The sequence below is a fragment of the Macrotis lagotis genome, chromosome X (assembly GCF_037893015.1).
Source record: "Macrotis lagotis isolate mMagLag1 chromosome X, bilby.v1.9.chrom.fasta, whole genome shotgun sequence".
NCBI classification, from domain to species: Eukaryota; Metazoa; Chordata; class Mammalia; order Peramelemorphia; family Peramelidae; genus Macrotis; species Macrotis lagotis.
Genome location: NC_133666.1, coordinates 339,904,452 through 339,914,628, shown reverse-complemented (window position 1 = coordinate 339,914,628; position 10,177 = coordinate 339,904,452).

Sequence of the window (10,177 nt, the reverse complement as noted above, 5' to 3'; positions counted from 1 at the left end):
GTCTTCTTTGATTATTTATTATCATTTCCCCATTTACCCTGAGCAGCGGTCTCATCCTTTGTTCTTTTTCTTGTCTGTAAAGGCATTTCATTTTCTTGGTCCTTCTTAATATTTATCATACTCCTTACCTCCTTGTAAGATTCAATCTCTGACATTGAAGATGATGTCATGTTTTTTATATTCAGATTAGATTACTAACTTATTGGCTTCTGTTTCTGACTTTATAATTTAAATTGGTTAATACTGCAAGGTTTCTATATTTGTTTCTTTATATGGCTTTCATGCTTCTTTGTACCCTCAATATTTCAAATTTGAGGTTAACTCAATCTCAAATCCACTGTTTCCTTTTGAATATAGGAATGTGGGACCCTTCCTATCATTGTTATAAACTCTTTTAAATTCATTATCACAAGGGGTGGCTAGGTAGCACAGTGGATGGAGCACCAGCCCTGGAGTCAGGACTACCTGGGCTCAAATCCAGCCTCAGTCGCTTAATAATTGCATAGCTGTGTGGTCTTGGGCAAGCCACTTAACCCCATTAACCTTGCAAAGACCTAAATAAATAAAAAATAAATTCATTATCACAAAGTATGAATAACATTCTATACCATATCAACTGTCCCTCACCCCTTTTTTTTAATTTTTGGGTTTTTTTTTGCAAGGCAATGGAGTTAAGTGGCTTGCCCAAGGCCACACAGCAGTAATTATCAAGTGTCTGAGGTCCGGATCTGAACTCAGGTACTCCTGACTCCAGGCCTAGTGCTCTATCCACTGCGCCACCTAGCCGCCCCTGTCCCTCACCCTTTTATTAGCAACTGTAAAATGTAGTCACATTTTAGAAAGAGCTTGGTCCTTATTTAATCTGAAAAAGTTTCTCTTTATTGGACAGAATTAAATCAAGAATTAGCTGATGGACTTTTCCTCATTTCCTGTATCCTCCAAAGAGAACAACAAATCATTCCTTATAGTTGGTTTCCATTCTGGGTATGATTTTCCCTAGATATCTATTTTCTTTTGTTTTATATAAGTCATAATTAAAAAATATATCCATTTCAGAATCAGTTTCATTATGTTTCTTTTCACAAATTTAATCCCTTGGGCCTGATTTGGTACTATGTTTGAGACTAATTAATTTCCCATAAAGCTATTATACTGCATATAATCACTTCATGTTTTCTATATTTCTTTTCTTTGTTCTTTAGTGTAACTCAATCTAGTAGATTAATCCCTTATTAATTCAGAATAATTTTTCAGAATAGCAATCTGAATTAGTATAAAGACAAAAATATAGCTCTATTATTTTTGAATACACAGTGACCTTAACTAAGCTAACAACCTTGTCTAATAAATTTCCTTAGGAGGATCTGCCTTAATGAACAGGTAAAGGTTGGGTATAATTAGCCAAGAAATTATTTGTATGCAAAAGAATACTTCTGAGGTACTTGAAAATATTTTGTTTTCTAGTACCTACTCTTTTCCATCTGCAATCTTATTTATAATTTTCATTTATTTAACAAAGCCTTTTTCCTAGGATTGAACAAAAGTAAATTTCAGCTCTTGGGTCCAGTCCAAATAATCACAAATTCAAATTGGTTCAATATAGGCAAGATATTCTTGATTAGTAATAAGAATCACAAAGAAAAAGTGGGAGTCAATAAAATGTGACTTCTTATCAGTTATTGTATACTTGCTCTGTTCAATCACATGAGTTTTATTATCCCCTGAAAATCTCTATCAAAGTAAGTCTCTAGATAACAGCGAAAAGGAGAGGAGTTGGAAAAAGAAAGAAGGGAAAGGTAGCTGAGACAAAGAGAAAAGAAAGGACAAAAGAAGAGGGGAATTCTTGATAAACTAACAGAATTATTACCTTGCCTATTTCACAAAAATCTATTATAAAGTTCTTCTTATAGAACAAATGATTTCTTGAAAACAGTGATTCACATAACTTGAGGCCATGCCCACATTGACAATATGAAATTTTATTATAGAGTGGTCCTTTCTTGGGAGGGAAGAAATTGTGTGATCTGAAATTCATGCAGTGCTCCATTAGGTAGATTTTATTCTAAATTTCAAAAATATTTTATTTTTAATTATATATAAAAATTTTAACATTTAAGTTTAGAGTTCCAAATTCTTTCCTTCCCTCTTTATTCTTATTCCTAACCCAGAGGATGGAATTTGATATATACTATACAGGTTCAATTTGATATATAATATACAGGTTCAGTCATGCAAAACATATTTCCTTATTAGTCATGTTGTGAAAGAACTCACAGGTAAAAAAAGATAAAAAAAAATAAAGAAAGTAAAAAAAAAAAGAATGCTTCTCTCTGCATTCAGACTCCATTAAGTGCTTTGCATCATCTGTCCTTTTGATGCAGGCAAATGATATAGAGAATTGTGAACTAGCAGAAACAAAATCTTTCAAGCAGGTGGAGGTCTCAGCTCTAGAAATTCTACCTCCCTTGCAGTGTTTGTATTTCTATCTTGACCCTATTAACCTTGGCCGGAAAAGCTGTCTGGAAGGAAATGACTGTTAAAAGTGGCCACACCTTCGAGCTTCTTTTGGCCTCCCGTCCTATAGTATGGGCCTTCCCCTGGCTCTTACTATGGGGAGCTCCATGTCATCATGTGGCCTGGTTAACCCAAGCCTCATGACTGCTGGCTTTCTTTCTTTCTTTCTTTCTTTCTTTCTTTCTTTCTTTCTTTCTTTCTTTCTTTCTTTCTTTCTTTCTTTCTTTCTTTCTTTCTTTCATCTTCCTTCTTTCTATCTTCTGCTCTCCCTCCCTCCTTCCTGCCTTCCTTCCTTCTTTTCAACTTTCCTTTGTTTTTCCTTCTCTCTCTGTCTTTCTCTCTCTGTCTTTCTTTCTATCTTCCTCCCTCCCTCCCACCTTTCTCTCTCTCTCTCTCTCTCTCTCTCTCTCTCTCTCTCTCTCTCTCTCTCTCTCTCTCTCGTCATAACAAAGTACTATGTATAATTTTTCCTGGTCTTAATCACTTCACTTTGCATCAGTTTAAGTTAATCCAGGTTTTTATGAAAACACCCTGCTCATCATTTCTTACAATACAATATTATCAAACAAAATAATATACCAAAATATGATATCCCTTCAATTTTTAATTCTTTTCCATCATAAAAAGTTGCCTTTAATATTTTTAATGCAAATAATTGATGTTCCTTTTGAAAAAAATAGTATATCTTTGGACCTAGTAGAAGTATTCTTGGATCAAAGGGTGTGCACAGTTTGATAGTCTCTTGGGCATAGTTACAAATTCCTTTCCAGAATGATAGTATCAATGTACAATTGCATCAACAATGCATTAGTTTTCACTTTTCACATATTCCCAACAATCACTTGTTATTTTTTCTCTTATTTCATCTTAGCCAATATGATAGCTGTGAGATGATACCATAGAATTGTTTTAATGGCTCAGAGAGGAAATAGCATACACACACACACACACACACACACACACACACACACACACACACACACACAATGATGTATAGAAATATAGAAGAAAAAGGAGAGAAAGGGGATGGGGGAGGGTAAGGAGGATGTGAGTGATAGAGGAGAGGGTAGCTCATGGGAAAGGATAGTCAGATATAACACATTTTATTTTTTTTAAAATTTTTGTAAGATGGTGGGTTTGTGTAGTCTGTCTGGGACCACGGGGCTGGGTGGTTGCTGGGTCTCTGGGATGGGATGTGGGCTTGGGGCCTTATGGCCCCAGGACCTGTGCTCCCTCCACTGCACCACTCTACAGCCCCACAGCACGTTTTTGAAGAGAAAAGAGTGAAAGGACAGAGAAAATATAATATATGGTAGTGGAGCAGAATGGATGGAAGGAATTACAATTGTAATTACAATGACAATTACAAATACACCTGTGCAAAAATATGGAAATAACTTCTCTGATGCACTTATGATAACGAATGTGATCCACCTGAGACAGATCTGATGGTATCAGAACGCAGACTGAAGCACATATTTTTTCCTTTTTCTTTCACTTTATTTCTCATGAGGTTTTTTTATTTTTGTTTGGGGGGATTATGTTTATTCTTACAACAAGAATATTTTAGTAATAAATAATAAAAATAAACAAATAGATAAAACAAAATAAATAACAAATTAATTCATAAATAATTAATTTTAAATAAAATAACAGAATAATAAGTAAAATAAAATAAAATACCAGAATTGTTATTACCCCAATAATAAACAAAATAAAAAATAAAAAGAGTGATTTAGAGCATTTCATTAAATCACTGATTTCTTCAATTAAAAACTGTCTGTTCATATCTTTTGACAAATTATCAATTGGGGAATGACATATTCTTATAAACTGGACCTAGTTCAAGAATTTTATAAGAGGAATGTGTTGTAAAATATTTCCCCCCTCCTAGTTTTCTGCTTCTTTCTTTCTAATCTTGGATGCATTGGCTGCATTTTATTTCTGGAAGACATTTTTAATTTCATGACATTAAAATTATACATTTTATATTCTGTAATCCTCTCTTTCTCTCATTCAATCATAATTCTTCCTTATCCATAGGTCTGACAGGTATCTTAGTCTATGCTCTCTTCATCTGCTTATGCTGTCACTCTTTGTTGTCTAAATCAAATACCCATTTTGATCTTATTTAAAGAGTGTGAAATGTTAGTCTGTCCTTCGCTTCTGCCAAACTGCTTTCCTGTTTTCCCAGTTTTCTCACTATTTTTGTTAAATGGTGAGTTCTTGTCTCAACAGCTGGGATCTTTGTGTTTATCAAAAACTCTACTACTATGGAAATTTATTATTTTGTATTGTGTATTGATCTATTATATTGATCTACTACTCTATTTCTTAGCCAATACCAGATTGTTTTTATGATTACTGCTTTGTAATAGTTTGTGTTCTAGTACAGACAAGCCACCTACCTCCCTTCATATTTTTTCATTAATTATATTATTCTTGACCTTTTATTCTTCTAAATGAATTTTATTATTATTTTTCTAGCTCTATAAATTAACTTTTTGGAAATTTAATTGGTAAGGCACGGAATGAATAAACTATTGTAAATATAATTATCATTTTTGTTATATTTGTTTGACCTATCCATGAAAAATTAATATTTTTCCAATTATTGGCATTGACTTTATTTGTGTGAAAAATGTTTTATTGGGGGTGGCTATGTGGTGCAGTGGATAAAACACTGGCCTTGTAGTCAGGAGTACCTGGGTTCAAATCCGGTCTCAGACACTTAATAATTACCTAGCTGGGTGGCCTTGGGCAAGCCACTTAACCCTATTTGCCTTGAAAAAAAGTGTTTTGAATTTCTGCTTATATTGTTTCTGAGTTTATCTTGACTGGTAGATTCACATGTATTTTATATTGTCTATAGTTATTTTAAATGAAATTTCTCTATCTCTTGATGGTGAACTTTGTTGGTAATATGTAAAAATGCTAATGATTTATGTATCTTTATTGCATTTTCTGCATCTTTTATAAAGTTTTTAATTATTTCCATTGAATTTTTAGTTGTTTCTCTAACCTTCTTCAAATAAGCCATGATATCATCTTCAAGGAGTGATAGTTTTACTTTCTCATTGCCTCAATTTTTATTTCTTCTCTTACTGCTATAACTACCATTTCTAATAAAATATTGAATAATATTGTTGATAATGAACACAGCTAGGTAGCACTGTGGATAGAACACTGGGTTGGGAATCAAGAAGACTCACCTTTCTGAGATCAAATCTGTCCTCAGACACTTAAAGCTGTGTGAACCTGGTCACGGCATGTAATGCTGATTGTTTCAGTTTCCTCATCTGTCAAATAATAGGGAGAAGTAAATGGCAAGCAATTCCAGGATCAGCCAAGAAAACCCCAAATGAATTATGAAGCATTGAACATAACTGAAGAAATGACTAAACCACAATAAAAATGAGTATCCTTGCTTCAACTATGATTTTCTGGGAAGGCTTTTAACAACAATTGTAAATAATAATTACGCTGATAATTTTAGATAAATAATCCTTGAAATTTTAAAGAAAGTTGCATTTATTCTGATGTTTTAGATTGCTCTTAATAGTAAAAGCTGTTGTATCTTATCAGAAGATCTTTCTCCATCTATTGAGATAATCATATTATTTTTATTGGTTTTGCTATTGATATAGTATACAATTATACTGATTGTTTCCCTAACATTGAACTAGCTCTGCATTCCACATATAAATCCCCCTCCCCGTGATTTCTTGGCTACTATTATTTTTAAAAGTTTTTTTAGCAATATGCATAAGAGAAATTGATTTTTATTCTGGTTAGGGTATAATACCATATACATAGCATAAAAAGAATTTAGTAAGACTTATTCTTTACACATTTTCCCAAATAATTAATATAGTATTAGAAGTAATTGCTCATCATATCTTTGGTAAAATTCATGTGTGGATCCATCTGTTCCTAGGAATTATTTTTTTTGGGGGGATCTCATTGATGAGTTTTTCAATTTTTCTCTAAGATGGAGTTATCTATTAAATTTCCTCTTCTTTTAATTTGGACAATTTATATTTTCCAAATATTCATCAACTTTATTTAGATTGTTACATATATACATGTATGTAAATATATATCTATTGGTATCTATATACATAAATGCATATAATTGGGCAAAAAGCTCCTAATAATTTGTTAATTTCATCTTCATTGATGGTAAGCTCACTCTTTTCATTTTGAGTATGGGTAATTTAATTTTCTTCTTTCTTTTTATAAATCAAATTAACCAATGCTTTATCTATTTTGATGTTTTTCATGAAACATGTTTCTTATTTTATTAGTTTGATGGTTTTCTTGCTTTCCGTTTTATTAATCTCTCTGATTTTCAGGATTTCTAATTTAGTGTTTATTGGGAATTTTTTTATTTGTTCCTTTTCTAGTTTTTTTTTAAGTTGAATAACCAATTCATTGATCTATTTTTTTATTTATTAATGTAAGGATTTAGAATGTAAATTTTTCTTTATTTACTGCTTTGGCTGAATCCCATAAGTGTTTTGTGTTGTCTGTTTTCATTCTCTTTAATGAAATTATTGATTCAGTGATTTGACCTTTTATACATTCATCCTTGGGGATTACACTACTTAGCTTCCAAATAATGTTTAATGTATCTTTCTATAATCTTTTATTGAATGTCATTTTACTTGCATTATGACCTGAAAAAGATGCATTTTTGGCAGTTCTCTTTTTTCTGCATTTGGTTACAATGCATTTATGCTCTTAAAGGTGAAGTTTTTGTGTAAGTGCATTTACATTGAGGAAAAGGTCTGTTCTTTTCTAGTCTCATACAATTTTCTTCAGAGGTCTATAATATCTAACTTTTCTAAAATTCTATTCATATCCAACTTCTTTCTTGTTTATTTTTTGGGGGTTAGATTTATCTTGTTCTGAGAGGGCAAAGTTGTGATCCCCAACTCATAAAGCTTTATTGAATATTTCATTCTGTACCTCATCTGACTTTTAAGAATTTGTAAGATATATATTTTCATGAAAATATTTTTCAAATTGAAATTTCTTCATGGAATTTATTAGCAAGATGTAAGTTCCTTGACTATCTCTTTCAATTAGAAGTTACCTTTTTTCTTTTTTTCATATTTCTCCATTTCAAGTGTTATTTCTTATAAACTATGTAGTGTAGGATTATGATTTTTCATCCACTCTGCTATTCACTTCCATTTTGTGAGTGAATTCATTCCCATTACTATTTAGTTATAATTGCTGTGTATTTCCCTCCTTACTACTTTCCCTATTTATCCCTCTGTCTCTCTCTGTCTTTCTGTCTGTCTCTCTTTTTACCCCATTCCTCTTCAAAAGTGTTTTGCTTTTGACCATTGAGTCCCCTAATCAGTCTTCCTTTCTACAAACCTCATTTTCTTTTTTCTATATCTATATGCTTTGCTGTAGGGTAAAATACATTTCTGTCCTCAAATATTTTTGTTTGTATTCTTTTTGATTGTCAGTTCTGATGATAGTAAGATTCTAGCATTATTTTCCACCTCTCCATCCTTTCCAATACAAAGATATAAATAAATATATTTGATATAGTTATATCATATCATATCTATATAATACTATAATAGAAACAAATAAAAACTAATATAAAAGCTCTTTTGTCCCTTTTATATGATATCATTTAATCTCTTTTGCTTCCTCCTTTTCTCCCTTCCTCTCTCACCCTTTAATTTTTTTATATCATCATACATAGCCAAATTGTACCCATGATCTCTGTATTATACCTCTATATTAGTTATAATATGCCTAATAATGAGAAAAATTTTAGGAGTTACAGGTATCTCCTTCCTATATAAGAATATAAACAGTTTTAACTTATTAAATTTCTTATGATTTCCCTTTTCTATTTAACTTGTAATACTTCTCTTTGGTCTTGAATTTGAATATCAAATTTTCTATGTAGCTGTGGTCTTTTCATCAGAAATATTTGAAAGCTCTCTCTTACTCTAAATGACATTACTCAGAATGATCATATTCAGTTTTTCCAGGTAGGTAATTCTTTTCATTGTAATCCTAGGGTTTGTTGGTTTGTTTGTTGCCTCCCAGTATGTTGTATTCCAAACCCTCCAATGATTTAATGTAGAAGTGGCTAATTTTTGTGCTTTCCTGAATGTGTCTTCATGATGTTTGGATTGTTTCTTTTTGGCTTTTTACACTATTTTCTCCTTGAAAGGAGAGTTTTGGAATTTGACTGTAGTATTCCTATGAGTTTTCATCTTAAGATCTCTTTTGGAGGTGATAAATTTCTATTTTACCCTCTGATTCTAAGATATTAAGATGAGTATTTTTGATAATTTGTTGAACTATGATGTCTAAAGTTTTTTTTTTTTTATTGTGGCTTTCAAGTAGTGCAATCAATTCTTGAACTATCTTTCCTCAATCTGTTTTCCAGGTCAGGTTTTTTTTTTCCTGATAAGAAATTCCTTTTTTATTGATTATTATTTTTCTTTATTTAAGGGACTGGGATTAAATAATTTGCCCAAGGTCACACAACTAGGCAAATTATTGGGTGCCTGACTCCATATTTGAATTCAGGTTCTCCTGACTCCAGGGCCAGTGTTCTATTCACTGCCCGTTTTATTCATTCTTTTGATTATTTTTTGGCTCATGGAGTTATTCTCATCCATTTACTCGACTTTAATTTTAAGGAATTAATTTCTTTGCTAAACTTTTGTACTTCCTCTTTGATTTTTGCTAACTTTACTTTTTGAGGAATAGCTTTTTTCAGCAAATTTTTGTTCAACATTTCTCTTTTTTTTTGTTTTTCTTTTATAAGCTGCTGACACTTTTCATGATTTTCTTGTATCATTTTCATTTCTTTTCCCTATTTTTATTCTATCTCTCTTATTTTAATTTCAACTTTTTTTAGCTCTTTCTGAAATTTTTTTTGTCGACACCAATTTACATTCTTCTTTGAGACTTTGCATGTAACTGTTTTGAAATTGTTATCCTCTTCTGTCTTTGTGTTTTGATCTTCCTTGTCATAATAATAAAAAAAAACTTTAAAATTGTTTTTCTGTTGTTGTTGATGTTTGCTCATTTTTTCTAACCTGTTTCTTAATTTTAAAATTTATGGTAGTGTTGATTCCTGTTTCTGGGATGGAGGAGGCATTATTTTAATTCTGAGATATTTTGTGCTGCTATCTTTTCTTAACTAATTCTGGTAATGTAAGTTTTCAGCTCTTTCAAAGTGGTATGATATAAGGAAAGATGTGGTCACAAGTCTCCTGGCCCAGTACGCTGGTATGTAAATAAGGACAAGTGTTCTTTTCCATCCTTTAACTTTGACCAGAGTCCCCAATTCCCTGAAATTCCAAACTCCAGAGTTCTTTCTAGAGCATATATTCTCTCTGGAACTGTGACCCCAGCCTGTGAACAGGATCCCTATATGGACAATGCAATGGAGTCCAGCACCCAGTTTCAGGGATGACCTTCTTACCAGTTGTCTGGCTCCTTACTGCTTCTGTGTTGGAAGATCTAGAAATCAGAGTTTCCTAATTAAGTTTTTCTCAGGTTTGTCCTGAGAATGGACTGTCCTTCATTTTCACCCCTGCTGAGACACCTCTCTTACCAAGTTTCTAAATTGGGATAAATTTGGGCTGGAGAATTATTTCATTCTATCCTTTTG